Below are 22875 nucleotides of genomic sequence, written 5' to 3' on the forward strand. Positions count from 1 at the left end.
AAAAGAATTTTGAAATTACTATTTGGCCTAAAGGAAAAGTAATAAAAACAATTGTGGACTCCTTTGACAGAAATTATTTTGGCATGTGTGCTTTTGCGACAAGGTTTAAAGACAAGGTTTAAAGACGGTTTATCTAGAAAAATTTTAATCATCTAGAAAAGTACTTGTAATATATATGTAATATTTCTAACAAGGTATATTTTAGTGAGGATAGTTTTTGGGCTTTTTTTAAACAATCTTTCAGATTGTTTTTTTTTTGCCCGCTGTTAAATGATGAATACAATTGTTTTCACTATTTTAAGTGAAAATTAAAAAATTCTGAAAACAGCAAAAAAAGGGCAAAAAATTGCTTTGTAAAATATGTAAAAACATGTAATGCTTTTTGAAATGTATGATTGAATATTAATACTTTTTTATTTTTTTGCAGAACTAGAAAGAAAAAAGAAAAAACGAAATTCTGTTCCCTTGCAAAATACAAAAAATTTATTTTTTCCAAATAAGTTATTTTTTTTTAAAAATAAGTGAAAAATATTTGTATTTCTCAATCCTCCCTTTTCATGCTTCCATTTCTTCTTTGTACATTAAATTTTTTAACAAAAAAAAAATTTTTTTTGAAAAACATCCTAGGGTGCGCGCAAAAAAAATAAAAATAAATAAATAAATCCCCCCAAAAATTTTTGGGGGTTTAGTTTTTAAGTGGCTCTTAAAAGAGCCCTTGAGTTAATGGAGGGAAACAGGAAGAGAAAAACGAAAAAAAAGAAAAAACATCTATGGCCTACTGCACTCATGCGCATCAAATTTTCTCTGAATGAGATCAAGACTGGTCTCACCCACAGAAATAAGTTGACCGCAATCAGTGCAGCGTGTGTACAACCTCGCCAAACAAGGTGGTCCAAAAAGAGGTGTGGAAGAAGGCAAAGGCACCACTGCAGAAGAAGTGCTCGCCTGAGCTGCCGAAGATGTGCTCGGCTGAGCTGCTGCAGATGTCGTCGGATGAGCAGGTGGAGGGTTTGCCCCAGAAGCTCGACGAAAAGATACTGGATGCATTGCCTCAACATGTCTCGTCATTGTGTGTATGCTAAAAGAATATTTCTTGTTAGCATTCCCACGTGATAAGACTTTTTGACACAATGTACAAGTAACTTTCGGTGCATTTACCTTTTTTTGTCCCTCTGGGAAAGTAAAAAACTGCCATATAAAGCTGTCTTTCTGCTTCCTGTTCCTCTGCCTCTCAAGAGTGTCCTGCTCAGTATCTGAAGATGGTTGCTGTTCAGCCATTGTCTCTCAACAACAGAATAGCTCCTTCTCCAAAGGAATCAGAACTAATAATGAGGGGAGTAGGTGTGGTTTGGGAAGAATCTGGAACTGAAAGTACTTCAAACCAATCAAAAGTGATGATTCATGATCACATGACTTGCCATGAGGGGATTGGGTGTGGTGTTGAAACAATCAGAAACTGAAAGTAATGTTAACCAATTAGAAGTGTTGTTTTATTATGCATATAACCCGAGGTGCGCGCACTGAGCAAGCTCCGAGCGCGCACCTTGTGTTTACGCATGCGCGAACGCGTAGGAGCGCATGTGCATACGTCATATGCGCGTACGTAACGCGCATACGTTGCACACGCGTATACGCGAACGTTAATGCACGTAATTTAAGCGTATGCGGAAGTGAACCGCGTGGAGCGCGTACGACGCACGCACGCATGCGTACGTACGTACGCATACGTACTGGGTGCGCGCTCCCAGCGCGCACTATAACGTATATATGCGTACGTAAATAACGTACGACGGTATTCATAAAAAACTTACGAAAACGTACCTAAAATGACACTCGAAAGCAGCTTTCCTTGCATTTCCGGTTATTTTATTCTTAACAAGCCCCCCAATGGTGAGACGATGCACTTAGCATACGCCCACTGGGGTGGCTTGTTAAGAATACAATAACCGGAAATGCAAGGAAAGCTGTTTTCGAGTGTCATTTTCTGCAAGCCCATGAGGAAGGGGTTCTTAACCCTGAAACGCGTCGGGCTAATCTAAACTTTGGTGGAAGCGCAATGGCATGCTGTTTTGAAATCCGGAGGGCAGAGAACTGTCGAGTGACTTCCAAGATGCTTAGGGCACTTTGTTTGTTAATATATATATATATATACACATATGGCTTCTACTCCCTTTCACGCACTAGTTTTGCCGCTGCAGATAGGACCTCAGACCACAATTTGGTGCTTAGAGTTCGTTTATTTTTTGCTCACAAGCACAGCACAGCCATTACACGTTTCGAGCCCACAGGCCCTTGATCACATGACGCAAATTGCAGTCTCTACTGGGTTTTTCACCATTTTTTTCTTTTTTTCTCAAAAAGTGCATTTTTTCTCTTTTAAAGTGACAGGTGCTTAAACAAACATTAGTGGTATCGCGTTTGAAATGATTATGGACATAGCAGAGTTACTTAATACATGAAAACATACGTAAATGTATAAATTCATACTCAATGTTATAAAATCTGTGTGACAATAAATATATAAATATATAAAACTGCCAATGACTCAATTACAATAAATAAATAACAATTTAAGAACTGCATAAAATGTCATGTGACAAATCCCATTTTGAACTGTGGTTTTGTTCCGACATAATGTCACAATTTGAAACATTCAACCATTGAGTATAATGTGGATATTTGCCAACAATAGACTTAGATATTTAAAAATGGGACTGTGTTGGTAAATTACGCTATGTGATTGGGATCATTCACAAGATTTTTTTAATTACTATGGCCATATCCTGATTTTACATAATAATCTTTACTGATATCACTAAAAAAGTATTTTTATATATGTGTATATGTGTATATATATATATATATTGGGTTCAGAGTTAATGTTGTCAACAACGAGGAATTGGTGGGCACTTGCTATTAACGCAAATTCCCCAGTTGACCAAATTGCACAATTTACATCCAACTCCCAAATCGACAGTGGCAGCCGATGCGCTAAGAGAGAGGGAACAGGCGGTGGCGGCGGCTATGTTTAACGATGAGATGGCACCCAGTATGGACTCTGTTACCCACAATCCACCAATCAATCCAAGAAATTCTGGCATTAAAGACAAAAGCAAACAGTTAGAGAAAGCGATGCGTGCAGAACAGAAGAAATGGTGGGAAGCCAAATCTCTGCAGTGCTACATCGATGTCGGACGGGTACCAAGAGGTTTAAGGATTTTATTAGCCCCCAGTTATGAAGCGCCTGACCGTGGTGTGATGAAAGAATGGGCAGAAACCAACTTAGATTCATCACGCAAGCTTTTGTTTATTTTAGTCAAATACGCGGAAAAAGACTGTGTTAGACTATCAGAAGAAATCAATATATTAAACAAGGAACTTGATGAAATCGGCCAAACTGAGGATGTAGAGAAAATAAGAAAAGAAATAAGAAAAGACTAAAAAAGGAAGAAGACACAATAAGAGAACGCAAAGCGTTTAAATTTCATCGAGATCGATGCGACTATGAGTGTGGAAGGGTGTTTACCTTTGCACGAAAATACGACACCCTGAAAGCAGATAAATCAGGCCCACGGTAAAACACTACCCTAGAAGCAACCATAACCAATTTGCAGCCAGATTTAACATCGGCGTCTGACGCCAGCTCCACAGCAGAGAGTGAGCCAGAAATGGAGTCCCGTAGGAAAGCCAGGCAACAACCCACCAGAAAGTTCTCTTTAACTGAGGAGGTGGATTTTTTATGCCAGGAACGTCTGCAATCCCTGTGCCCGAGAAAATAACAGGGCAATCAGGGATCAGTAGAAGTAGAAAGCGCAGGGAGAGGCGCAAGGCGTGCAGACGACGATAGGGACAAAAGGCAGCCGAAACGCCAACAGAAGAAATATTGGTTGAAATAGCACCTAAGAGGAAGATTACAAGACAGTCATTAACCTAACGGACACTGTTGAACAAGGCAGAGGAACAACTTCTGGCTTTGGGACTTTCTTACTGCCTGGAGAGTGCCTTTAATTATGCAACCACCCGGGTCGATATTTACAAAAGTGTCAGAAAACTAAAGTTACAGAAATACTTTAGGCAACCAAAGTGGTCAAAACCTGGGGCCCAACACAAAACCATTGATGACTTAAATAATCTGATACCACAGGAAGAAACGGCAAGAATTTTCAACAGTGGCTCTGAAAGTCAGTTGGACGACGTATTACAAGACCTATTAAATGAAGGAGAGACTTTGAGCACAAACCAAGAAACACTGAGATCTCCCATTAGTACCCACAAAGTAGCTCAAACACCATTCAAACCTCCGTCTACCTTTTACCCCTTGATGCTAAAAGACACGATTGATGTATTCCAGGAACAAGTTGTGAATGACCTTAAGAACCTCAATCGAAAAATTCAAAGTATAAATAAGAACGGCAATACAAACAAGAACAAAAAGAATAAAAAGGAACTTCAGTACCATCAACTCATGACGAAACTAAAAAATAACAGTGAAATAGTTGTCAGAAGTGCAGACAAAAGTGGGAATGTGGTCTTATGGAAACAGGATGATTACATCAATGAGGCCATGAACCAACTGAATGACAATACCTGTTATTGCCGGAGCAACAGACAAACTTTGTATGCAATCCATGGAGCGTATAATATGAAACTGGCGGCCTGGAAAAATACGGGACTGATATCTATGGATGAATATAACTATTTAAGTAACGACAACCCGGTAACACTAATATTATATTTCATCCCCAAGATTCATAAACATGCAAGTAAACCGCCAGGTAGGCCGATTATTTCTGCCAGAAACAGTATTTTTGAAAAAACATCAATATATATTGACTTTTTCCTGCAGGAATATGTTCAAACATTGACATCGTACATCAGGGATACAGGGAATTTTTGGGAAAAAATGCTTGATTTTCAATGGCAGGATGACTATTTACTCATCACGCTTGATCTGACCTCCATGTATACATCGATCAGACATAAGGATGGCCTCAGAGCCCTACAGTATTATCTAGCAATCAGGGGGCCTGAATATACCGAACATACTAATATGTCAATCAACATGGGTGAAAGTTGTCTAACAAATAATATTTTTATGTTCCAGAATGCTTATTTCCAACAGGCAAGGGGTGTTGCCATAGGAGCCAGCTTCTCCCCCAGCTATTCATGTCTGCAAATGGGCTGATGGGAGGAGCTGGTTCTCTTGAAAGAACACAGTGAAGCCATGACTAAGCATGTAAAGGTATGATGGAGGTTCATTGAAGACCTCTTCTTGGTGTGGCGTGGTATACACCTAGAAGCAGAAAGATTCATTGCCCAAATCAATAAAAACCAACTCAACTTACACTTTACTGCCTGCATAAGTAACAAGACTGTGAATTTCTTGGACATTGAAGTATATATTGAACAGAACAAACTGGAAACATGACTTCATAGAAAACCACCAACTGGTAACGCCATTTTACATGCCAGTAGTGCCCATCCTGGGCACCTGGTACAAAGTATACCATATGGTGACTTGTTGCATTTTAAGCGCATTTGCAGTAACGACCAGGACTTACATAAAGCTCAGGGTGAATGTCTAATGAGCTTCAGGGAGAGGGGGTACAGAAAAAAAATTGGAAACTGCCCTTAAAAAGAGCAACCAGGAATCTAGAGTGTCCCTTCTCAAATCTAAACCTATTGGGGATGAAATGACGAACACACCTGATAAAATCAGGTTCATCCTTAAATATAATCTACAGGAGGGTGCTGTAAGAAACATAATCAAGAAAAATTGGCACCTGATCAGACAAGACCCTGTGATTGGCACCATAGTCCTCAAGCAACCTGCAATAACACACTGCAGGGGTAAATCAATGAAGGATGGCTTAGTCAAGAATGACCCATGTGGCCCTCCAACCAAAAGTACGTGGCTGTCACAAAGATTGGGATTTTATGGGTGCAAAACCTGTAAAGCTTGTCAACACGGTATATCTAAGACTAGTTACCAGACCCCATTTGGCGAAAAAGAAATAAAAATAGACAAGGTGTTAAGTTGTAAAACAGATCATGTGGTCTATGTGCTGGAGTGCCCTTGTAAATTGAAATATGTATTCAGTACCATCTTACAGGGCCTCAAAAGGGTGCTCCAGCACATAAGAGCCATCAAGAACAACGATCCAGCAAATCCGGTGGCTCGCCATTTTAATGAAAGCCATGCTGGCAACCCTAAGGATCTGCAGTATTATCTAATAGATTATATTCCAATCAATAAAAGGGGAGGTGACCGAGAAAAGGCACTCCGTAATTTGGAGATGCAATATATTTTAAATCTCGATAATAAGTACCCCAAGGGGTTAAATGCCACGGAAGATCTACATGCCAGTCTACACAACTAAACCATCTGCAGTTTTGTGTTGCAAATAATGTGTAACTTCCTTTTTCTGCACCCATGAATTCAAACACACTCTTAATGATTAATTGATTAGGTACATAGGTATACATATTTATATGTATTTAAATCTTTTTCAGAGTTCCTCCATAAAATTCCTTTATAGCATAGCAAAGGCGCCCAACCCGCCCCTATTGTTTTTCTTTCATTTAGTTTAGCACAGTTGGCACATAGAGTGATGTATAGCACAAGTCACTTTTTTCACTCGTTTTATCCTATAGTAACGACAAAGTACAGGCAACAGAAATTAAAATGGGAGAAGTCGCCGCAGCTATATTATTGAAATAATTTTATTCATGGGAAACATTTATTTTAGTACATACACACACATTTACGAGGGGGTTCAGGTATTAAAACCAGAATCACAAGGAGGAAGACAATATGATCTATTTTAGTATTTATTGCAAAATGGCATTAATCTATATATTTATTTATTTATATAATTTATATGACTTGCTGCTCAAAAAATGCATTTATGCACTTATTGATGATGATCATGTACTGTTTTCGAAATAAGAACGTTGACAAATGGTTAACAAATGTAGCCAATAACTGTTTAAGATGTGTCACAAGGCAACACTTCTTCTCTTTTTTACTACTATATACTCTGCTGTTTGTTTTAAATGCACAGGTCAATTTAAGTATATGTCACATGGTATGAAAATAAAAAAAAGTGAAACGTATTTAAAAAACTGTCTAAGCTAGTAGCGCGTTATGTGATCAAGTCCCCTGCGAGGGACGAAACGCGGCATGACTGCAGCATCCTTTTGGGAGTTCTAAATAAAGATTGCAGTTGACGAATTACGGCGGTCCGCGCTCTTTCTTTGCGCCCTGGAAAACTGACAAATCAGGAAGGAGTTTGGTCGAGATATATATTACCTACTGGCGGTCGCAAGAAGGTAGTTATAGTTAGGACCAAGTTTTCATAGGGAGAGCATTTTTTGTTTTGCTTCAATCAATCAATCAATGACACTTGTAGAGCGCGCTACATACCCGTAGGGTCTCAAGGCGCTGGGGGGGGGGGGGTGCCGCTACTGCTCGAACAGCCAGGTCTTCAGCTTCTTCCTGAAGGAGAGGTGGTCTTGGGTCAGGCGCAGGTCGGGGGGGAGGGAGTTCCAGGTCTTGGCGGCCAGGTAGGAGAAGGACCTTCCTCCTGTAGTAGCTCTTCGGATGCGGGGGACGGCGGCGAGGGCGTGGTTGGCTGAGCGGAGGTGGCGTTTGGGGGCGTAGAAGTTGACTCGGCTGTTGAGGTAACTCGGGCCACGGTCGTGTAGAGCTTTGTGTGCGTGGGTGAGGAGGCGGAAGGTGATTCTTTTGTTGACGGGGAGCCAGTGAAGGTCTCTCAGAGGTCCGGAGATGTGGCTGGTTCGTGGGATGTCGAGGATGAGTCTGGCTGAGGCGTTCTGGATCCGCTGGAGTCTCTTCTGGAGCTTGGCGGTGGTACCGGCGTAGAGGGCGTTGCCGTAGTCCAGACGGCTGGTGACGAGGGCCTGGGTGACGGTCTTCCTGGTCTCGGTGGGGATCCACCAGAAGATCTTCCGTAGCATGCGTAGGATGTTGAAGCATGTCGAGGAGACTTTGTTAACTTGCCTGGTCATGGAGAGGGAGGAGTCCAGGACGAAGCCCAGGTTGCGTGCGTGGTCTGTCGGTTTGGGTGCGGTGCCCAGGGCGGGAGGCCACCAGGAGTCGTCCCAGGCGGAGGGTGAGGAGCCCAGGATGAGGATCTCCGTCTTGTCCGAGTTCAGTTTCAGGCGGCTGGTCGTCATCCACTCGGCTACCTCTTTCATCCCGTCGTGCAGGTTGGCTCTGGCGGCGGCGGGGTTGTTGGTCAGGGAGAGGATCAGCTGGGTGTCGTCGGCGTAGGAGATTATGCTGAGGTTGTGTTTGCGTACGATGTCCGCGAGGGGGCTCATGTAGACGTTGAAGAGGGTGGGACTCAGAGATGATCCTTGGGGGACGCCGCAGATGACTTCGGAGGCCTCTGACTTGTGCGGTGGTAGGCGGACTCTCTGTGTTCTTCCGTCGAGGAAGGAGATGATCCATTCCAGCGCCTTGTCCTGGATTCCGACGTTGCTGAGGCGCTGTACTAGGGTGCGGTGGCAGACAGTGTCGAATGCCGCGGAGAGGTCCAGGAGGATGAGGGCCGCTGTTTCTCCATTGTCCATCAGGGCTCGGATGTCATCGGTGGCGGCGATGAGGGCGGTCTCGGTGCTGTGGTTGGCTCGGAAGCCGGACTGTGAGGGGTCGAGGGATCCGTTCGTCTCGAGGAAGGCGGCCATCTGCTTGTTGACGGTCTTCTCGATGACTTTGGCTGGAAACGGGAGAAGCGAGATGGGGCGGTAATTCTTGAGGTCGGTGGGGTCCGCTGTTGGTTTCTTGAGTAGAGCGCTGAGTTCGGCGTGCTTCCAGCTCTCCGGGAAGATGGTGGTGTCGAAGGATGTGTTGATGATGTCTCGCAGGTGGGGTGCGATGACAGCGTCGGCCTTGTTGAAGACGTGGTGAGGGCAAGGGTCGGTCGGTGATCCGGAGTGGATGGAGTTCATTGTGCGGATGGTGTCTTCGGTGCTGATCGGGGTCCAGGCGTGAAGGATGGTGGTGGGGGGTGGTTGTTCGGTCGCGGTGTGCGTTGGTTGGTTGTTGAAGCTGCTGTGTATGTCCGTGATCTTGTTGTGGAAGTATGAAGCGAGGGAGTTGCAGAGGTCTTGCGATGGGGTGATGTCGTTGTTTCCTGCGCTGGGGTTGGAAAGTTCTTTCACGATGTTAAAGAGTTCCTTGTAGTTGTGTGCGTTGTTGTCCAACCGGTCCTTAAATGCTGTTTTCTTGGCGGCGCGGATCAGCTGGTGGTGTTTCCGGGTGGCCAGTTTGTAGGAGGTCCTGTTGTCCGGTGTCGGTTCCCTTCTCCAGACTTTCTCGAGGGCTCGGCAGTTCTTCTTGGAGCTCTTGAGTTCGTCGGTGAACCATGGGGCCTTCTTGCTGCCGGGTCTGCTAGGCGGGGTCCTCAGAGGGGCGAGTTCGTCCGCGCAGTTGCTGATCCACTTCGTGAGGTTGTCGGCGGCCTGGCTGGGGTTCGCTGAGCTGGCAGGGGGGTGCTGACTCAGGGAGGTGGCGAGCTGGTCTGCTGTGATCTTGTTCCAGCTTCTGTGGGCGGCCTGTTGCTGGTGGTGGTGGGTCGTCGTTCTCTTGAAAGTGAAGTGGACGCAGCTGTGGTCCGTCCATTGAAGCTCTGTGGCGTGGCTGAACTCGATGTCTGTGCTGGAAGAGAAGACTGCGTCGAGTGTGTGTCCGGCGAGGTGGGTGGGGGTGGACACCAGTTGCTTGAGTCCAAGGTTGGCGAGGTTGTTGAGCAGGGTGGTGGTGTTGCGGTCGTTGTTGTTTTCCAGATGGAAGTTGAGGTCTCCCAGGAGGATGTAGTCAGCGGAGGGGAGGGCATGCGGGCTGACGAAGTCGGCGATGTCCTCGCTGAATTGTGTGCGTGGTCCCGGGGGTCGGTAGATCAGGGTGCCTCTGAGGGTGGTGTTCGGGTTGGTGTGGATCTGGAAATGCAGGTGTTCGGCGGTTGTCAGGGTGTCGTCGGTGCTGGTCGTGAGACGGATGGTGTTCCTGTGGATGATGGCGATGCCTCCTCCCATCTGGTTGGCGTTTCGGTCCCTCCGGACGATCTTGTAGCCCTCTGGGATGGCGATGGCGATGTCGGGAGCTGAGGATGCGTTCATCCAGGTCTCCGTGAGGAAGGCAACGTCAGGGGCTGTGGCGTCTAGGAGGTTCCAGAGTTCGATGGCGTGTCTGTGGACGGAGCGGGTGTTGATCAGGATGCACTTGAGGTGGGTGCTGCTGGCGTTCGACTTGGTGGGTGCTGGTGCGAGGCAGGTCCGGGTGCAGGTGAACTTGCAGGCGTGGCAGCTGAAAGGTCCGTGGGTACGTCGTGGAGTGGCTTGGTGGCAGTCTGGAAGTCGGCCGGTGTTGAGAGCGGTGAGGGTGGCGGCGGCGTACGTCCGGCGGGTCGGTCGGGAACGTCGAGGTTCAGGGTTCCTGGCACTGGGCGCGGTCCAGGCGCGGACGGGCGCAGACGGGCTTACCTTTGGCGCGCCTTCGGCGCACAATCGGCGCGCCCGCTACGCGTCAACGCTGCGCGTTCGCACGGTCGCCATTTAAGGCCAAGTGCGCGGGTGGGCGGAGCAGCTGGGAGGCGGGAGCGGGGAGGGTACAGAATACAAAAAAGGGCGGGGAAGAGCGGCGTTTGGCGGGAAGGGAGGGCGGAGGGCGGCGGGCAACAAGGAAGGAAGGCAAAACACGGGGAAAACGAAATTCAGACAAAACAGGCACAAAGATTCGTCAAAACAAGGGAAAAAACGGGTTAATGACAAGCAGGCACAAATTCACGTGAAAACAAAGGGCAAAACAACCGCAGCGGCGGCAATCAGGAACGAGGCAGCAGCGAGGCACAGGGATGCAAGGGGCACACGCAGCAGCTGGTGGCCGTGCGGCGCGGGGGTGTCCCACAAGTGGGTCACACTCACCTGCGTCGCACGGTCGCCATTTAAGGCCAAGTGCGCGGGTGGGCGGAGCAGCTGGGAGGCGGGAGCGGGGAGGGTACAGAATACAAAAAAGGGCGGGGAAAATCGGCGTTTGGCGGGAAGGGAGGGCGGAGGGCGGCGGGCAACAAGGAAGGAAGGCAAAACACGGGGAAAACGAAATTCAGACAAAACAGGCACAAAGATTCGTCAAAACAAGGGAAAAAACGGGTTAATGACAAGCAGGCACAAATTCACGTGAAAACAAAGGGCAAAACAACCGCAGCGGCGGCAATCAGGAACGAGGCAGCAGCGAGGCACAGGGATGCAAGGGGCACACGCAGCAGCTGGTGGCCGTGCGGCGCGGGGGTGTCCCACAAGTGGGTCACACTCACCTGCGTCGCACGGTCGCCATTTAAGGCCAAGTGCGCGGGTGGGCGGAGCAGCTGGGAGGCGGGAGCGGGGAGGGTACAGAATACAAAAAAGGGCGGGGAAGAGCGGCGTTTGGCGGGAAGGGAGGGCGGAGGGCGGCGGGCAACAAGGAAGGAAGGCAAAACACGGGGAAAACGAAATTCAGACAAAACAGGCACAAAGATTCGTCAAAACAAGGGAAAAAACGGGTTAATGACAAGCAGGCACAAATTCACGTGAAAACAAAGGGCAAAACAACCGCAGCGGCGGCAATCAGGAACGAGGCAGCAGCGAGGCACAGGGATGCAAGGGGCACACGCAGCAGCTGGTGGCCGTGCGGCGCGGGGGTGTCCCACAAGTGGGTCACACTCACCTGCGTCGCACGGTCGCCATTTAAGGCCAAGTGCGCGGGTGGGCGGAGCAGCTGGGAGGCGGGAGCGGGGAGGGTACAGAATACAAAAAAGGGCGGGGAAGAGCGGCGTTTGGCGGGAAGGGAGGGCGGAGGGCGGCGGGCAACAAGGAAGGAAGGCAAAACACGGGGAAAACGAAATTCAGACAAAACAGGCACAAAGATTCGTCAAAACAAGGGAAAAAACGGGTTAATGACAAGCAGGCACAAATTCACGTGAAAACAAAGGGCAAAACAACCGCAGCGGCGGCAATCAGGAACGAGGCAGCAGCGAGGCACAGGGATGCAAGGGGCACACGCAGCAGCTGGTGGCCGTGCGGCGCGGGGGTGTCCCACAAGAGGGTTTTGCTTATAACTTTGGCGTCATTTGATGAATCTTCATGAAATTTTCCAAACTAATTCTTTGTGTATATCCGCTCCTATGTTGAAAGTTTGGGGGTGATTCATCAAGAAGGGGCTGAGAAAAAAGGTGGGTCCCAAAACGTATTTTCTCCATGCAATTTCCATAGGAAACTTTAGGCAAGGCTAGAGGTCGAACGGGTGAACGGAATTACCCCATATTTGGCAGGGAGAAGGGTCTTGATCTAGAAAGCATGCTTTTGTTTATTTGATTTAAATCCGTTCAGTAGTTTTGGAGAGATATAGAAATTTACAGATATCAATATTTGGGCGTTACGAGCACGAGCTTGCTGCTTATTGGCTGCGAGCGGTGCGAGCGGTTGCAACTAGGAAATGTTGACAGCCATTTTGTGGTCCTGTTGAAGCAAGTAAGGGGAAAAAAGGGCGAAAAAAGTAGGAAAGAGGAGGGTAGGAGCACTGTAACCTCTGTGGTGTGTTTAGGGTGTGGTATACAGGGGTGCAAAGCAAACTACTCATCTCTACCGGTCTGAAAGTGCTGGGCTACGGAAATTAAGTGAGGTATTGCCTAGAGTCTGATGCTGCTAAGGTGAGCTGCTGCGGGACTCGGGGATTAAAGCGTGAGCCCAAACTGTGTGTCTTATACTGTGAAGTCATGTGCCCTCTCCGTTGCACCACACCTGTGGAAGTAGTGTCAGCATGTGTTTATACCTACTAGGACGAACTACTGACCCCTACTGGTCTGAAAGTGCTGGGGTACAGAAAATATGTGAGGTATTGTCTAGAGTCTCATGCTGCTAAGCTGAGCTGCTGCCGGACTCTGGGATGAAAGCGCGAGTCCAAACTGTGTGTCATATGCTGTGAAATCATGTGTTCTGGCCGCTGTGCCACATCTGTGCAAGCAGTGTCAGCATGTAGTTCTACCTACTCGGAGGAAGTTTTGTTCCGAACATTGTAACTTGTGTATGGTGCTTAGGGGGTGGTTATACAGGGAGTTCAAAGGTGAATTTGCGCGTATCAAATCAATTCGGTATTTGTAAAGTGCAAACTACTCACTCGTACGGCGCTAGGGCCGTAAGCTGAGCTGCTGCCGGACTCGGATAAAGCCGCTGAACTACTGACCCCTACCGGTCTGAAGGTGTGTGGTACAGAAATTAAGTGAGGTATTACCTAGAGTGTCATGCTGCTAAATTGAGTTGCTGCTGGACTCGAGGATGAAACCATGAGCCCAAACTGTGTGTCCTATGCTGTGAAGTCATGTGCTCTGGGCGCAGTGCCACACCTGTCCAAGTAGTGTCAGCAATATTTTATACATAGTAGGAGGAAGTTTTGTTTGGAACACAGTAACTTGTATATGGTGCTGGTAAGTGCACCCAGGACATGCAGCAGTCTTGCAAGGTATAGGTGGACATGAATGGGGTCGACCATGTGTTCCTGCTGCCCTGCTATGCGTCAATGGCTCTGCTTGCAGCTGCACTGGCTTGCCGTGTGCCAGTCTTGTGGATGAAATGGCACAGCTTGGTGCAATGAGCCGGGTCTGTGTGCAATGGGTGCAGGGCAGGGTTGTGATGGGAGTACGTGTGAAGGCCATTTCACGCACGCTAACTACAACGAAGGACTTTTGAGTGTGGGATGTCCACTCGTTGTTCTCAAATAAGGCAGTGCGTAGTGTGGGAGACGGACGCAAATATTATCGTATCTGTAAGGTGGGCTGGCCACTTGCAAGTTCCTTCTCGGAGCAGCAGATGTGTTTGCGCAAGATAGCTCAAAGAACCTTTCATCCTTACAGTAACTTCTCCAGCTGCATTCATACAGGATGTGTACAAAGGCCGGTCATGGGTGTTGTGGGATGTCTGCGACCCTGGTCATCATGGATGAGATGCCCAGCACATTGCACATGGGCAGGTTCACTGTGTGTTACGTTGCCAAACAGCTGCTCCTCCCTCCCACGAGCCCCCACACTTTTGTGCACTGCGCTATTGTATCCCATGCACTCCTACGGCACACCTTTGTAATGGCTATTCACGCATGTTCTGCAGCATTCCAATCACACCATGTCACTGCCGTTTGGAGGTGGTGCATGCCACTTTACAACATCAACTGCTGCGGCCCTTGTGTCAGCCACACCAGAACACAGAGACACACTTACCGCATTTCTTGCACACGGACATGTGTGAGACACCCCGTTCCCTTTGCCGCTTATGCATGCAGGAGGATGCGCGCGTAGCTACATCTCCAGGCTCACTGTCAACGCTAAGGTGACATGGTAACGTCCGCTGAAGACAGCACACTGATGTTGCAGGCCCCATGCCTATCATGCTAACACAATGACCACACATACATACTTGCTCAGATGAGGGTTCAGGACGCATTGGCGGTCCTAGGGTTGTTGCAATGAGTGTTATGGTCCTTATGGGTATCCGTGTATCATGCTCATTGACTCTATGGCACCTGTGGGTGTTCAGGTGTGGCTCTTGGCTGTGCTCCCTTTCATGCTGCAGGTAGTGGTCCTGCTTAAAACCAGCAGAAAGCAGGTGTAAAATCTCTGGTGCTAACACGGCTTATCGCCGGAATTTGTTTCACATCGCAGTTTTTGCCTTTCGTTGTGAAGGTTGTGATGTGGTTTTTTCGTGTACAGAAAAATAAATGAACTGGGCAGTGTATCCTGTCAAGATCCAGCACCTGACCCACTATTCCCAATCAATATAAATACAATGAGATTTCTTCATTGATTTTGTGTGTACACTGTAAATGCATCCACTACCACAGTGCAATTCAATAGAGGATTTTAGTATTTAGAATAAATCGCAAAGGTGCACCTCGTGTGTTTTTGCACGGGAACGCCTACTCTGCATCTCATTATCAGCACTTTAATGCAACTACAGTTGAGATAAATCTAACACACTATTCAGAAGCTGGTGCAAACTGCAGACATCACCAGTATTCCCGCAATAACTGCCCCAAAATTTAACACCATGGTGGACACCACAAAATAGCAGTAATAAGAACGAGAAAGAGTCACACAGCACTTAAGTTACAACCAAAAACTTTATTGAGTTTTTTTTTTGTCTTCAAACTTTATTTTTTCGTAAACCTATATATAAAGGATAAAGTAAATTTAACAAAATGAACACAAAACAACAAGACGGAAGACTCCTGTCGGGACCATGAATGTCGACGACACAGCCTGGAAAATAAAGCACAAAATAAGGACGTGTGTAATGGGCATATCAAAGGAGCGAGACATAGAGAAGGAAAAAAAAGCCAGAGAGAAAAAGAGAGGGAAGGAAAGAAAGGGAGTGAGAAAGGGAGAAGGGAGATAGAGAAAGAGAAGGAAAGGAAGCAAGAGAGTGAGGGAGAGAGTGAGTGAAGAGAGGGAAGTGAGAGAGAGAGAGAGAGAGAGAGATACTGCCGCCCCTGCGCATCCATGACCAAATAAGTACCTGCTGCCACCGGAGTGTGTACCAGTGGGCACTCCACGTGCCCGTCAAAGCTCCGCGGCCCCTCAGATCTCACAGATGTCACTGAGTCCTGAGTCATAAATGCGGAGACCACATCAGCTTCTCCGCGGCCCGGCAGATCCCACACATGTCGCTGAGTCCTGAGTCAGCAATGGCGGAAACCACATCAGCTTTGGGTGCCGCTAACCCTGTGCAACGCCAGTGAGCACCACGTGGTGTTAGGCCACTGACGGCCATAAAACTTAGGGTGCGACTAACCCTGTCTAACTCAAGTCTGCGCCACGTGGTGGTAGGCCCCTGACGGCCACATCAGTTTCGGGTGGCACTAACCCTGTACAAGTCAAGTCCGCGCCATGTGGTAGTAGGCCCCTACGCAGCTTTTCATGGAATCTTTATGATTGAGACCCGTGGAGCGTACGCCATCCAGTCACCACAGGCAATAAAGGATGTAACGTTGTCAATGCATTATATTTGCGTGGTCACATGGCCTGTGACGCGTGTGCTGGATGGGTGTGGTGTGTGTGCAAACCTGCCCTCAGGGAGTGGCCGTGACATGTTGACAACTAGAGCACTGACCTGCACACCAACAGCGAGTACGCCTGCGTCAGGTGTGAAAACGTATTTTCTCAATGGATTTTCCATTTTCTAAAGAAAACTTTAGACAAGGCTACAGGTCAAACTGCTGAACGGAATTACACCAGGTTTGGTAGGGAGAAAGGTCATGGTCCAGAAAGCGCGCTTTCTTGCATCAAGTGAAAATATAGAAGAAAGGTCCCGGAAGCAATTTAATATACCGGAGCTCTGTCTGTGCGAGATAACCCTTTCACGCTCCCTCTTCCCAACATCACCACTTTGCTGCTATAGCGTTAGAAGCTCATCCGTCGGCTCGCAGCTCTCTACCTTTGCGAGCTAGTACGCTGCTGTGTCTGTACCTCTGCGAGCTACTATGCTGCTGTTCCTTTGGGAGCTCACGGCTCATAGTACTGCGTCTGTGAGTTGAGCGGACGGGCCGCAGTTGTCCCTCTGGGAGCCTGGGTGCGAACTGTTCATAAGTCACACTACATAAACATTGAAAAGCCATTTTGTGATTCAGTCCGTCAACTGGCATCTGTCCGAGGTATTTCTGAAAACATACCGGAGTTCTTTCTGTGAGAGATACCCCTTTCACGCTGCCTCTCCGCACATCAGCAGGTAACGCACCCTCTTCCCACATTACCAACATACCCCCAACAACCTTCTTGGTCCCAGAATTATCCCTGTGCGGTTGGACAAACAAGAATCTTAGTCATGTATAGATTTGCATGTAAAATATTTTATTTAAACAAAACAACATCAAATAAAACTGAAGGGAGTCTGGTGCTGTGGTCGCTGCCACGAAGTTGGGGTTACTGTCATTCAGGACTCTGGACACAGTTCCACATGTGGGATCGGCTTGTGTTGAACAGGGTTAGTGGCACCACATGTCAAAAATTCAAATTGCGGGCTCTGTTGCCCGCAGTGTAGAGTGTTATTGAGTGTTTGTTTGCACTTGAAGATGAATTTGTTGATTGTACTAAAGCTATAACTGATATAAAAAAAGTTCTTGAAGCAAGGATACTAAAAGGATATTATGTAGGTTTTAGGCCTGTGATAGTTACTTGCCTAGTGGACTCTGTAATTAATGAATCAAGATTTCATTTTAATTGTGAGCCCTACTAACCGCAGTGTAGGCGTATCATGAAAAGATGAAATATGTATAGAATACACTGTCGAAGTGTATGAGCCTGTGATGCTGCTTGGTGCAGATGGGCCGCAGTGGGAGCTATGTCTTTTGCCTACTGCGTCATCTGCAATCGCGACTGTATCTGAATTGTGAGGCCTGCTGACCGCAGTGTAGGCCAGCCTTCCATATGCAAATACGCGTCACTAATCGAAGGGAGTCTGGTGTTGAGGTCGCTGCCACGAAGTTGGGGTCACTGCCATTCAGGACTCAGGACACAGTTCCACATATGGGATCGGCTTGTGTTGAACAGGGTTAGTGGCACCACGTGTTGCCGGCCTTGCATATGGAAATATGCCTAACTGATCAAAGGGAGTATGCTGCTGATGTCGATGCCACGGACTTGGAGTCACTGCCATTCAGGACTCAGGACACAGTTCCACATGTGGGATCGGCATGTGTTGAACAGGGTTAGTGGCACCACGTGTCGCCGGCGTTGCATATGAAAATATGCCCAACTGATCAAAGGGAGTCTGGTGCTGTGGTCACTGCCACAAACTTGAGGTTACGGCCATTCAGGACTCTGCACACAGTTCCACATGTGTGATTGTTCGGCTTGTGTTGAACAGGGTTAGTGGCACCACGTGTCGTGCCTTGTGTTGTACAGGGTTAGTGGCACCACGTGTCGCCGGCCTTGCATATGGAAATATGCCTAACTGATCTTATCTTATCTTAAGTGTGACTTATAAAGCGCGCTGACACCAAAGGCTTCCTGGCGCTATTAAGACAGAGAGAGTGAGGAAGGAAAAAGGCGAGAGTCGCATAAGTTAGCCGCAAAGAGGGAAGAGGTGAGTTTTTAATAACTTCCTAAAGTTCAAGAGAGAGGGAGTGGATTTGATGAGGAGAGGAAGAGGGTTCCAGAGACTGGGGGCCAAGTGAGAGAAGCGGCGACCACCGAATTTCTTTGTTTTAGTTTTGGGGGTGACAAGTAGGTGGCGATAAGCAGATCGAAGGAGTCAGAGGGAGTCTGCTGCTGTGGTCACTGCCAAGGACTTGGGGTCACTGCCATTTAGGACTCAGGACACAGTTCCACATGTGGGTTGTTCAGCTTGTGTTGAACAGGGTTAGTGGCACCACGTGTCACCGGCTTGTGTTAGTGGCACCATGTGTTGCGGCTTGCATTGAATTCTGCCTGAATAAGTCCACCTGGCGATGACTTGTGGTGCAGTGAGTTAGTGGCACCTGAAGCACTCAGCGTGGGTGCACCCTGCGATGATGCGTGGTCCGGGCGGGCCTCACTGGTAGCAATGTCTTTATATGCTTTGAAAGAATCTTCATAGCAGTCAAAATCTCCAAGCAATTCCATTTCAGTCCTCCAAGGTTTGAAGAGTTGCAGAAGAGCTAAATAGAAAAACTCTCTCTTATCTGGAGAATGACAACTTAATTTTCTGTGATTAATCAAATTTCCTTTCGCATTCTTTAAGAAACATCCATCAGATCCAATTACAGCATATTTCCCTTCATTTATTTTTTCTGTAACATTTTTTCTAAAACTATAATGTTGCAGTATTTCATATAGACATATGTTTTTCAGGTATGGACTTCTATTTGGATAGTGTGCGAAGAACAGTAATTGAGTTATCTGCAACATATTGTATGTCCATATTTGCATTCCACATCTTCAAAATTACTGGATTGTAATCATTAATGTACTTCAATTCTTCTGTTCTTTTTATATTATAAGTATTTTTGGGGGTTTTTAGAGTGATAGTATGCCTCACTGCTGACATAAAACTGTTAACTCTTCCTTGTGATGACTTATGGTGAACTGAGTTAGTAGTACCTTTGGCGCTCAGTGTGTACGTACCCTGCAATGATGCGTTGTCCGAGAGGGCCGCACTCGGACCAATGTCTTTTGTCTATTGAATTCTGCCTCAGTACGGCGACGTGTCAATGACTTGTGGTGCACTGAGTTAGTAGTACCTGAAGTACTCAGCGTGTGCGCACCCTGTCATGATGCGTGGTCTGAGAGGGCCGCACTGGGAGCAATGTATCTTGAGTACTGCACTGCGTCATCTGCACTCACCACTCCCTCTGAATTGTGAGGCCTGCTGTCTGCAGTGTAGATCGAAGGCAGTAGTCTATATAGACATAAGTCTGCAGTGCTGTGCTGCTGGGTTTACAGGGGGCCTGTGTTGAGGAGACCCGTGGTCATGGCGGCAGCCTCATGGCAGGGTGAGGCCCGCCGTCTGGCACAGTCGTTGGTCTTCACAAGTGAACCACGCCCAGAGCCCCGGCCTATTTATTCACACTCCTACGCTGAAGTGGCATACGTCGGACCAGCCCATTCCGGTTACGCTTATGCTTACAGGGGGGGACGATACAGCTACATGACTGAGATCGTCCCTAGTGTTTGACGTAACATGGTTGGGTCCACTGTCCACAACACTTCAAGCACCAGTAGTATTTGTGCACATGGAGGTGTGTTCTGCATACTGAGATGTGTCCAGCACATCACCGCTACACTTTGCATTGCGTGCATTGTAATTCATGGGTGAATTGCTTCCTTCACATATAGTTTGTTCACACCTGTCCCAATATTCAGCTATTGTGTGGCTGAGGGGCCATGCCATTTTCGGAAAGTTTGATGTCTTATTCTGTGCTGCCTCGGTGGTAGAGGGGAAGTCCTGGGGGTGGTGGTGGGTGTTGTAGCGTTCTTGGGTGTCGGAGCTACTTGATCAGTAGGTCTATGACATGTGTTGGTCTTCAGATGTGGCTCTGGGCTGGGCTCCCTTTCATACTGTATGTAGTTGTTTAATATTTAAAAAACAAGAAGACATTAAATAATAAATAAAAAAATACAAAAACAATTTTTAGGATATTAAAGTTACAAAATATCCACAAAAAATCAAAATTACTGAGAAAAACATAGGTTTTCTGAACATTATAATTAGAAATTAGTATTTAAATAACCTTTGAAATTCACAAACAAAAAATAGGTCTCAGGAAGATTAAAGTTAGAAATTAGTATTTAAAAATAATTCACATTTACTGAAGAAACGATTGCCACATTTCCCAACATTGAGCTATTATATGGCGAAGGGACCATGCTGTTTTTGGAGGGTTCGCTGTCCTGTTCTGCACTGCCTTGGTGGAAGTAGGGAGAGGGGTTGTACGGGGGGGAGGTCCTGAGGGTTGTGGCAGTGGGTGTTGTGTCCTTATTTGGTGTCGGAAAAAACTATAGGTTAAATGAACATTATAATTAGAAGTTAGCATTAAAAAAACATTGAAATTCACTGAAAAAAAATAGGTTTCAGGCACGTTATAGATAGAAATTAGCATTTAAAAAACCTTTGAAATTCACTGAAAAAACCATAGGTTTCAGGAACGTTATAGTTAGAAATGAGCATTTAAAAAACCTTAGAAATTCACTGAGAAAAACCATAGGTTTCAGGGACGTTATAGTTAGAAATTAGCATTTAAAAAACCTTAGAAATTCACTGAAAAAAACATAGGTTTCAGGCACTTTATAGTTAGAAATTAGCATTTAAAAAACCTTAGAAATTCACTGAAAAAAACATAGGTTTCAGGGATGTTATAGTTACTTGGACATTTGACTCATATAAAACCAGAGAAATTTGCCCGTTATAGTTAGTTGAGCTAACTATAACTCGCGCGCCCGCAATGCACTGGTGATGACATCACATATTACATCATTCATGACATGGTCAGTGACATGACTCATGACTCATGACATAGCACCTTTACTTGTAATCGGGCAATGTAGGTCAGTTTGTGAAAGGATAGTGGAAGCTGTCTGTGGGCAAGTCCTAACAAAAAAGGCCCTGTTTCTAACAAAACAGACAGGAATTGTGCAGCTTCAAGTGATGTGAGTCTCTCTTGAATCCATGTTGCATGGTATTGAGGCAGTTTTGAGACCCCCTCCCTCTACTTAACCCCCTCCCCCAACACAGTCCATAAGGCAACTGTTTACCAATATTATGGACGCCGGTCAATTTCTTCTGCAGAAACAGGGTCAAATGCAAACTAAAATCATTCTGCAAAAAATGTTTGAACAAACTCTACATACTGCAGAAGGCCACTACTAGAAAGGGGAGGTGGGGGATCTGGTTGGGACAAACAACAATTTCTTCCGTGAACTCAGTACTCTAGTCTACAGCCTGTCAGGGAAATGCCACAGTGGCAGAATGGCTGGACTGCTCTGTGCAGAAACCATTTAAGATTACACTGGTTTAATATTGGTCAGTATCTGCCTGGTCTTTATGATCGGGCGTGGCTTCATAGAGGGTTTGTGGGGTGTTCCACCTCACTAATATATGGCAAAAGTTGGGTTTGAGGAGGCCCTGTGGGGTATGACAGTGTCTGAATAGAAAATAGCACAAGCCTCTCACTAGGGGCCTCTTCCCGTGGACACTTTCAGAGGAGCTCCTGTGCAGAGCACACGTATTACCTGACTTGACTCGTCATGGCTTAGCTGTCCTGTTATTCACTAAGACATGCTGCACGCATCTGCAATGGCCTCCAATGATCCAGAAGTGAGGAAGTGGCACAAATTATAGAGCAAACAGACACTTTATGGCTGCCCGTCCTTTTTGTTCCAACTACTGAATGTTCTTTTGCAAGATACTGTGAACACACCTTTAACATTGTAAACAAGATTTTTAGCTACAGAGGCAATATAATGTTCAATTTTCATAGGATAGAGAACAACAAATACAAAAAACATTTTGTGCCCATATGCCCAATACATTTTTATTCTCCATTCTCAATTTTCTTCTGGAAAGTTTCGTGGTGATCCATCAAGCGGAGGTAGAGAAAAATGGGGTGCCAAAACACAAAATCCCCATGCATTTTCCCTAGACATCTTTAGACAAGGTTACAGCAAAAAATGCTGAATGGAATAACACCAAATGTGGCAGGAAGCTAGATCTTGATCCAAAGATTGTGCTTTATATGTTTTAAGGTAAATCCATTCAGTAGTTTTTGAGAAATTAAGGCACAAAAATAATTCTATATGTGAACGGTTGGGTCTAAGAGAGTCGCAAGACACTCTCACAGGAGCACCAATTTAAATTAGTTCTGATTGGCCCACGAAGCTTAATTTCCATTGGGCCATCTTGCTCCAGTGGGAATTAGATTCCCCCAGGAGCAAGCGCTCTGATTGGCTGCCAGCAACATGATATTGGCACCTTGTGCATGGAAGTGTGGGGGGCGCTACATGTGGCCCAAGGGGCCTCCCGTTCTCGGGTCCACCATAGTCCCTTTCCGGATGCCTTTACATGGCAGTCACAGTCAGAAACTGACATTCTACTCCCTACAGTGGTGCCTGCACAGGCACCGCTTCTATTGTATGGATAGGAGTCCGACCGTCACTCCAAAGGGATCCTAGATCCTGTCCAAGGCAGCGGTCTTCTAACCCAATGCCAACTAGTCCAACCACCGGTATCATAATCCGGCGGTCAGACTGAAGGTCTGTCAGCGCGTCAAACTGCCACCAACATACTGCTGGTGGCAGTCCGAACGGCTTCCAAATGAGTCCCTTAGTTCCATATGGAACTTCAAGAAGTGGTTAG

This window comes from Triturus cristatus, chromosome 11 (assembly GCF_964204655.1).
Source record: "Triturus cristatus chromosome 11, aTriCri1.1, whole genome shotgun sequence".
Classification (NCBI taxonomy): Eukaryota; Metazoa; Chordata; class Amphibia; order Caudata; family Salamandridae; genus Triturus; species Triturus cristatus.